The sequence below is a fragment of the Lepus europaeus genome, chromosome 6, assembly GCF_033115175.1.
Source record: "Lepus europaeus isolate LE1 chromosome 6, mLepTim1.pri, whole genome shotgun sequence".
NCBI lineage: Eukaryota > Metazoa > Chordata > Mammalia > Lagomorpha > Leporidae > Lepus > Lepus europaeus.
The window spans coordinates 34,708,807-34,717,941 of record NC_084832.1 but is presented as its reverse complement, the minus strand read 5'-3'; positions in this window follow the sequence as shown (position 1 = coordinate 34,717,941).

The window sequence follows — 9,135 nt, the reverse complement described above, 5'->3', positions numbered from 1 at the left end:
GAATTCTGTTTGTTCATCTAAGCAATTACCTAAAACAGTGGTCACCCAGCAGAAGACAACATGATCTGCTGGAAAGAGCCCAGGAGAAACCTGAGTGCTTATCTTTGCTCTGTGGCCAACCGGTCATATGACCCTGGCAATTGACCTGGAACCTAATCCACATAATTAGGACATGATGGGTTAACTCAACCAGTAATTACTGTGTATCTGCCGTGTTCTAGGTTCTAGGGTTAAAACTGTGAGCCAAATACTTATAGTCTGTGCCCTGGTGAAGCTGAGATTCTGGTTGAAGAAGATAGACAAACTAATCTATAGTTATAGACCTGATAAACATTGCTATGGAGAAAAATTAAGCAGTAAGAGGGTGACAGAAAATATCAGTTAAATGGTGTTTTTTTTTTCTTCATATAGGGTGGTCTGAGAAAGTTGATATTTCAGTAAATACCTTAAAGAAGGAAAGGTGAACACTTGTAGAAAACAGGTACAAACATCTTATCCTGGGTGGGAATGACTCAGGTTTGTTCAAAGAACTGAAAGAATACTGTGGTCAATATGGTAGCTGTGGGATGAATGACAGGAGGGGGGTAGAGGTGGGAACATGGGAAGTAGCAAGATGCCAGATCTTTTAGTGCCTTGTAGGACAGAAAGCTGACCATTGAATTTAATAATATGGTAGACATGAATGGCACTAATAAGAATGAACTTAATGAAGTAACATGGTATACAAATTGTAGTTTCATTTTCAATAAAGATAGAAAGCTTTTGCACTTGGGGAAATGATCTAAGCAGAAATGAGAACTGATCTGATTTACTCTAACAGGTTCTAGGGAATAAGCATGAAAGAAGAGATTTTGCAGGGAACAGTGGTTTGGGCCATAGTGGCAGCTGTGGTTTGGAAAGAACTGGTCAGGTTTTAGGTGTATTTTGGAGGTAAATTCAATAGGCTGATCAGTTCCATGTTGGGGGAGGGAGGAAAGAAAGGAGGGATGAGGGGGAGAAAGAAAGAGAGGGAGACAAGGGAGAGAGGGAGACAAGGGAGAGAGGGAGACAAGGGAGAGAGGGAGAGGAGAAGAGGGAGAGAGAAACTCAAAAATGGCTTTAAGATTTTTGTCCTGAGCAACTGAAAGATTGGGACTATCATCAACTGATATGAGAAAGCAATGGGAGTGTTGGGTATAGGACAAAGGCTGTCAAAACCAGTGGTATCGTTTTGCTCATGCTAAAACTTGGGACACTCATTAAACATCCAAATGAATTTCCCAAATAAGGAGTGGCTGTGTGATTCTCAAGTTGTTATAAGAAATTCAGAGAAACAATATGACTTTGGAAGTCATTTAAATCCAGAATAGGTGAGATTACATAAAGACATTGTAGAGAGTGAGAGATGAGAGGCCTAAGGATGGAGTCATGAAGGACTCCATTGTTTAGAACTGAGGAAAATGATGACTATTCAGCAAAGGAAACAGAAAGGGAGGAGAGCAGAAGCTCAAAAATCAAGGGGAGATAGTGTTTCCAGAAGAGGAAATGATCATCTGTGACAAATTCTGCTGATAGGCTAACAGAGTAGAGTACAGAAAAATGATGATCGGATTTAATAATATGGTGGCCACTGGTGACCTTGATTCTGTGAAATGCAAGGGGTAAAAAATTTTTCCAACTTACTGTTAGATACTGTATAAATGAAATTCTCTGTAGAGCAGAGATTGGTTGTATTCTTTCAGAGAAACAATAATTAACACATTACAGTAATTGTGCTTCAGGAGCTTAGGGTCTAATTGGGAGCCATCAGCATAAGCAATTACATGGTACTTGCTGTAATAGAATTATCTACAAAGTGCAATATAATAATTGATTTTTAAAATATTTTTTAGAGATTTATTTTTATTTATTTGAAAGACAGGGTTACAGAGAGAGGTAGAGACAGAGAGATCTTCTATCCGTTGGTTCACTCCCCAAACGGCTGCAATGGCCAGAGCTGAGCCGATCCAAAGGTAGGAGCCAGGAACTTCCTCTGGGTCTCCCATGTGGGTGTAGGGGCCCAAGAACTTAGACCATCTTCTACTGCTTTCCCAGGCCATAGAAGAGAGCTGGATGGAAAGACGAGCAGCCAGGACTTGAACCAGCACCCATATGAGATGCTGGTGCTTCAGGCCAGGGCTTTAACCCACTGCGCCACAGCGCCAGCCCCTATTGTATTATTTTGAACTCATTGATAATTAATGTGCTTGATGTCTTTTTATCCATTGGAGTAACTTTTTTATTCAAATATCACATTTTTAGTGGAAGCCCCTTTATATATTGGCCTCTATAACTTTTGACAGAATGCTAGTGGTCTTTGATAGTTTCCTTGCTCTCAGTTTTACAAGTTCTGGACCATTTATATATATACATATGTATTTATATATTTATATTTATATTTATTTATTCTGTATATATGTCCTTCCCCCCAGCTGGATTCATCTCTTTCTCCAAAGCACCCTGGTTATCTTCAGTGGTAAATTTTATATAAAAACCACAGTTTGAGCAAGTTGGGATACAACTTGCTATTCTGCCATCTGTTCTAGGCCTTTTTGGTGGACAGAATTAGAAAGTACATATTTTTGAGAAAATACATCATAGGTTCTTATTGACGTTTTCAATTCAAATATTCGATTACAGAGTTTCAAATTAACTGCTTTGATTCAACATCTGTACCTATCTTTCAATGAAAAATTTTGGTTTCTAAGATGACATTAACATTAGGGAAGTAACCAAGTTGTAAAGTGAAGCGAAGAGGGCGGCCTTTCCATAGAACACTGTGGGGATTAGGCTATTTGTGAAGCCAGTGCGCAGTCTGTTCAGCATGCCAATGAGACAATCTTTTACATGTGAACAAAAGAACTAGCACTTCTAATGATACAACTATAGATTAGTGTGAACTTACAATTTGGATCAAAATGTGTTCTTACTCAAATATAATTCTAAAACTTCATAGATTATCTCAAAAAGAATGACCTTAATTTGAATGGATAAAAAATAGGGAGAATTTGCTACTTATCACAGAGTAAAGGCTTTACACGATTTTCAAGAGATATTTTTATTTCAGAAAACCAGGCTAAAAAAAAAAAAAAACAAAAAACCATTCTGTAACCTGTTAGACAAAGGAGGCTGCTACAGACAGAAAGGAAAGGGCTTTATTTTCTAATCCATTGCTAGTTTTGAAAATTGCTTTATGGATGTGGAAGTGGGAAGTCTGTTTGTACATAAGCTCATATGTATTTGAGTATACATGTTTGCATGCATTGGGTAGAAAGGGGGCAAAATAGGTGGTGTGAAGAATTTCCTTCATTATTCAATTGATGAGTATCACAATTAATGAGACATGATTATGTGCAGACCTAGCTGTAAGTGGTAGTTAATAGTGGTATGAGGTCAGTTTAATTCATATTTGCACATGGGATGGAAGGAAGAGATTTCTTCACATCTACTTATTGTCTCCATTTGTACAGCATATATTTATTAGAAATCTCTGAATAGGAAGACAAACATACAGTATTCTTTTTTCATTTTTTGATTTTGTTTTATGTGTAGCCTTACTGCTTTCTCCCCTACCTCAGACCATGCTTCTTAGAAAACATGATAGTTGGAAAAAAAGACTATGTACATTATTTTTTGGGGGGGGTATATATTCTTTTGACTGATTTATATAGTTCTTTTAAATAACAGTGTTTGTATCTATATAATTTCATGGAAGTTCTTTTATAAGATTTCTACATTTTGGGGTGGATATTAGAGATAAGAAAAGCAGCCGGTTCCCCCTGGTTACCCTGAGAATGGTAATTTGCATTAGAAGGAGCCTATCATGACACCTGGGAGTAGGTTGATTGGATTGATATCACCCTGATTTGTTCACAATTGATGATGTCAGCTGAATGGCTTATAGCTTCTTCTTGATATGTTGGATATACATCCTTTCTCATCTCCTGGCCATGATATACGGTCCTCTCTCCTGCAAGAAATTTCTCTACTCTTTTCCTCCTCACTGGATAACTTATTCACTCTACATTTCTTTTCCTAAGTGCCACGGATTCTAAGCACCTGTGCACTTTTCCTATCAACATGATATCAAACTCCATATTGTATGATTGATTTTTGTCCTGCTGATAGGTCTAGATGATCAGTGTTGCTTAATCTCAGAATCAGAATTTGGCTTTCTCCACAATCTTTTAATATATGCTGACACAATGACTTTTCAAACTTGACTGAAATATCAGTTTAGGTAATTACAATCATTTAAAATTTCCTAACCTGAAAGTACTAGGATGATGCCTGTTAGCTGTTACGATCAGGCCTGTCTCAACCCTCTTAAAAATTCTTTCGTTTTACTCTAATTTTGCCGATAATTTAAAAGTTTCTAGAGTTAATTTAGTGAGGTATTTTAATTTGCAATCTTATTATATGGAATGTAATGCATTTTGGGATTTGTTTTCATAGTAGAGCTTTAGTCAACAGTATGAAATGCTTCTATATTGCTATTTAGTAAAATAGCCTATTTATATTTCTGCCAACCCACTTTGGAAAACAATTGTGGAGTTTATCCACAAGTGGAATCTTTTGATCATAGGATAATTGTATCTTCAACTTCCCTGGATTAATTCACAGTTTTTTCCTAAAGTGGGTGTTAGATTTTTGCTATAGCGAATTAAGACTTTAGCTTTCTTACCCTATAATCATCAAGTACCATGTTCTTCCAATTATTTACATTATGGTTTTGTTTAAAATAATCGTCAGTGTTTATTTTCACAAGGTAAACTTGGTTACATCTATAACATCTAGCAGTGACTCTCACATTCTCTCTCTCTCTCTCTCTCTCCCTCCAAGAAAGAATTATACAAGAAAGAATTTGGTGGGGGTTCACATTTGTCAAATCACTTTTTATTTGATTGCTTCTCTGTACTCTTATTCCATGTATTTATAGAACTACAAGTGCCTATAAACATTGTCAGAAATAACAGGTGGGCCAGAGATGTGCATAGCAGGTAAAGCTGCTACCTGCAATGCCAGTTGCCAGTTCTTGTCCCAGCTACTTCACTTCTTATCCAAGTCCCTGCTAATGGCTTGGGAAAAATAGCAGAGGATTGCCCAAGTATTTAGGGTTCTGCCACCCACATGGGAGACCTGGAGGAGGCTTCTGGCTCTTGGCTTCAGTCTGGCCCAGAGCTGGCCATTACAACCATCTAGGGAGTAGGCCAATAGATGGAAGATCTCTCTCTCTCTCTCTCCCTCTTTCTCTGAAACTCTGACTTCCAAATAAATTAATAACTATTTTTAAAAAATACCTCTGATCTACTTTAGTCTTGGAGATACTCTTCCTCTGTTCTTCTGTCCATAACCAGACCCATTGCAGTCTGTAGAGTGTTGTATCACCCCAGTCTATCACCTTGGAAACAGTTTTTGACTCTTTCCTGTGTTGGATTCACCTGTTTCCTAGATTACTTTATTTCCTTCATTAGTTTTGCTGATGCTCATGTTGGTAGAATAACTTCACATTCAACTTTTTTTTTTTTTTTTTGGACAGGCAGAGTTAGAGAGAGAGACAGAGAGAAAGGTCTTCCTTCCGTTGGTTTGTCCCCCAAATGGCCATTATGGCCGATCCGAAGCCAGGAACCAGGTGCTTCCTCCTGATCTCCCATGCAGGTGCAGGGCCCAAGCACTTGGGCCATCCTCCACTGCCCTCCTGGGCCACAGCAGAGAGCTGGACTGGAAGAGGTGCAACCGGGACAGAACCAGAGCCCCAACCAGGACTAGAACCCAAGGTACTGGCACTGCAGGTGGAGGATTAGCCTAGTGAGCTGTGGCGCCGGCCTTCACATTCGACTTTTCTGTGATATTGACCTTTGAAGCATTTTATTATGTTTAATTTTATTTATTTTAGTATGTTTTCTGTTTCCAATAGCACTTTATTGATCCCTGAATGTCCCTTTTGTTCTCATAGCATACTGGTTTTTATGTGTTTCCTTTTTTTTTTTTTTTGCTATAGGAAAATCAATTCTGTTGATTTTTTTTTCCTTGGGCTCCCTGTAGTTTTATTTTTCCTCAATCTATCCTCTATAATTTTTCTTATTTATTTCAGGTTCTTTTACATCAGAATTTCTGAAAATCCTAAAGGTTTTTGTCATTCATTCATATTTTCAAATGGTGCAAAAGTGGAAACTTGGAAATTCGACATATGAGGGCAGAATGCAGCAGGCATTCTGGTGAGAATTCCCCTCATCTCCAGTGTTGATATCTGTAGGTGTGTTTTGCTTTGTTTTGCTTGGGCTGTTTATTTCCTCGGGATAGAATCTTCATTCTCTTGCCTGGGCCATATAATGCTACAAGTCACTGTTAGAAGGGCTGAGAACCTAAGACCTCACTGTCCACAACGCAGGTCTTTGCTTAATCCTTGATTCCATAAGGGGTCTCATTTCTACCTTATGCTGCCCTTACTATGAGTCTGAAGATAATATGCAACAACTTTTCCAGAGAATAAGTCACCTGTCTTTCAGCTGACTGGGCAGCAGCCAATAGCTACATGGAGAATTAGAGATGTTGATATCTTATTTATTAGACTTTTAATTCTTTTGGTTTAGGTCTCACGTCAGTCCTTTTTCTTCAAGGGCATCTGTTGTTTCTAACTGCTGAGTACATTCAGGGTTTTGAAACATTTCAACCTACCTCCCTGGCAGATATTTAGTAGAGAAAACAGAAATCTGAGAAAGTTATCATTATTTTACCCAATTTTCTTCTTACACAATTTTGTTAACATTTCTAGAAGATTCCTGTCTTCTCTTTCATCTTTGTCATTGTGAGTTTTTATCTTTTTAGTTTTATTTTTTATTTTATTGGAGCTTTTGAAGGAGAGTTAGGAACAAACACATATGTTTAATCACTGCCTTTATAGAAGCTTAATCCTTCTCTAGTGCTATATTGGCATAATGTATGTTATGAGTGACTAGGAAATGAGAAAACAGATACATTGTTATATCATATATACGCAGCCCACATGCAAACACACAAATTGCTCTAGCTAAGGTATCCAACATTTTTCATAGTGCCAATTTCAAAATCTCTTACTTTTTCTCATTTTACTTCGAGTTTCATTGTTTTGTGTCTCCTTTCTCCCTGACTTTCTGATAACCTGCCTTCCTTACTCCTTGCAGTGACTTTTTCTCTTCTCTGTCTGTTCTTGCAATTATGGTCTCTACTATTTAATTCTCCATTTCTTTCCTCCTCCACCCCTACTCTTCAGAAGTTCTCTTTAAACATTCCACTCACTACTTTCATCTTAACATCCCTAAGCTACAATAATAAAATTTTATTTTTAACCTGGAGATGTCTCCTAATTATCTCTGTGAATGTCCCAAGATTACCTTAAATCTTTATTTCCCAAACAGAATTCATTACATCCTCAAAATTCCTTTTCCTCCTCCTACTCAATTTCTTCCTCTATTTTCCTCCAATATTGTTTATCTAAGTCAGTGGTTAGCAAAATTTTCCATAAAGACTAGATAACCACGTATTTCAGGGTTTGTAAGCCATATGGTTTCTGTCTACTCAAGTACTCAACTGGTGGGTAGTGAAAGACAAGCATAGTAAATATGTAAAAAAAAAAAAAAAAAGTACAGCTGTGTTCCAATAAAACTTTATTTACAGAAGCAGACCAGTAGGCTGAATTTGTACCTCTGGCCCTAATTTGATGATCTCTGACCTAGGTTAATGGCTGTTCAGCCAACAGCCTCTTAATCGAGCTACATTTCCCACATCTGTCTGGTTAGTACACTGTGATAACTCTATCTTTCACCATCTGCTCTGATTTCAAATCCTTATGCATATTCTTCTCTCAAGTTGGTAATCTTTTCACCTGTCAGTTAGTTACAGTAACTGTACCCAGTCTGCATGCTTTCTGTCTTGTAGTCCTCTGATTTATGTTTCACACTGCTTTCAAGGCAGTCTTACACAAGCAGAAGTAATCCTGCTTATTTAAAATATTCAGTTCTTTGCAAACTAAGACATTGCAGTTCTCCATTTTAGGTGAATTACAGCTATTTGAAGTATAGTTAAATACTCAGGGCTCCATCCCAGAGGTTCGATGATATAGTTCAATGTTGGGGCCTAGGAATCTTTGTTTTAAACAAGCATCCAAAATTAGTCTGTGGCAGGTGATCCTCACTCATTTGTGAACCAGTAGCTCATGGTAAAGGGCAAGCATTGTATAGATCACCTGCCTGACCTGGTCATCTCTCCAGCCCCATCCCTCACACTCTTCTCCAGCATGCTAACCGTCAGCCCTTCCCCTGAACTGGTCATGCTGCTTTTCCCCTTAGTTTCCCGGCATGCCAATCACTACCAGAAGTCCATTAACCCCCTAATCTTCTCAGCCTTGTGTTAAGGCTAAACATAAGTACAAGCTTTTCAGATGGAAATTTCCAACTGTGTACACTTATTCCATCTGCTGATTCTCCAATGTCTGTCCCTTGTGAGGCTAATGACTCAAAGCCTGTCACTGCAGAAAAGTTGCTCTTTACAAACTTGGCCTCTACACTTTGGGATTTCTGGCTCTTTACCTCTTAGGGATGCCACATCTCTTGGCTTTCTGTTTATCATACCTATTCTTCCTACTTTTATTATGGTAATTATGTGGGTATTATTATTATTACTGAACAGTTGTTTCCAGAGAAAGAAGACTCTTATTGGTGACTGCACAAAGTGAGTACTTCTTATGCTATCCTTCTCTGTACTTCTCACATAATCCCTGGGATTCAGGACACTTGTATCTTGAAGTGCCCAGCTGAGATTACATGGCTGAAATCCAGCAAAAGTCAAGGGTAAATGACAGGAAGCTCAGGAATACTAGGCTGAGTTTTAACTAATTATATGGGAATAGAATAAATGCTGCTTCTGGATAATTGTGGGCTAGTAAAGAGAAGCATTATGTGCTGAGACAGCCAAACCAGCGAGTTCTACAGCAATTAATATGCAACTATTTAGTGCTCTGCTAATTTTGTTTTGTCATGAAGTTTTTCAGGCCTGTCTCCTATCTATTAGGAAGGCTGCACCTCATTAACTTCATCCTACCTTGCATATGATAAATCTCAAAGAAGCCTGTGAAATGAA